This window comes from Octopus bimaculoides, chromosome 13 (assembly GCF_001194135.2).
Source record: "Octopus bimaculoides isolate UCB-OBI-ISO-001 chromosome 13, ASM119413v2, whole genome shotgun sequence".
NCBI lineage: Eukaryota > Metazoa > Mollusca > Cephalopoda > Octopoda > Octopodidae > Octopus > Octopus bimaculoides.
Window position 1 is genome coordinate 8791017 of NC_068993.1, and position 974 is coordinate 8791990.

A 974-nucleotide genomic window follows, 5' to 3' on the forward strand; every position below is an offset into this window, starting at 1 on the left:
TATATATAGTTAAATTGCAACGGCTTAGTTAATTTCTTTTTTTTTAACAATGTGAATTTAAACTATAACAATATCAATTTTTAATTCGTTTGGGAAAGTATTAATTTTATTTCATTTTATTGGAATATTCATTTTATTTACGTATTTATTCATTTATTTATTTATTTATTAATTTATTTATATATTTTGGGAATTGTTGGATGCAATCTAAAAAATTGTAAAAGAACAATTATCAAAATAAAAGCAAAGTAAAAAAAATACACTAAATGAACATAAAAAAAATGAAAAAAATGTAGCAAATATCATATTACGTTGCATGCAGGTGATATGTTAAAATGGCGTTATTGTATGAGTATCTGATGAATAGATTAAATGTTGAGTGAGGGTGGAATAAATGGAGTTGAATTTCTCGTGCTAAGTTATCTTTAGTAACTCTAGGCATTTTCCGCTAATAAGTAGTTTCTCAATTAGATTTTTTTAAATATCCCGAGAAGAAATTGTTCATGTTTCTAAAATGATCTACACGAAACATATACTGAAAACGAAAAAGAAGTTTAGCATACTTTTTTCACAGAAGTGTTGCAAGTTAGTGTATTACAAGGATAATTCTAGTAAATTTTATCCTTGTCTTTTATTTTTTTACTTGTTTCAGTCAATAGACTGCGGCCATGCTGTGGCACTACTTTGAAGGGTTTCAATCGGGAAAATCGCACCCGTGTGAATTTTTTTTTTTTTTTTTGGAAAATGTCTGGTGCTCGTTCTATCGGGACTTGTATCTAAATGCTATGTTACGGAGACGTAAACAAGCCAACAACGGTTGTCAAGCGGTCGTGATACAAGCACAGATACAAAGACACACAGAGGCACACATGCACACACATACACACACACATTTATATTTGTGTGTATATATATATATATATATATACACGCGAAGAACTTCCACACAGTTTCCGTATACCAAACTCACTCAC

The 974-nt window shown here is 29.5% G+C and overlaps 1 protein-coding gene across 1 annotated transcript in view; it reads right to left on the minus strand.

Annotated features, from left to right (window-relative positions):
- LOC106878553 (paramyosin) overlaps positions 1 to 974 on the minus strand; it is a 43456-nt gene that overhangs the window by 20091 nt on the left and 22391 nt on the right. The window lies entirely within an intron of this gene.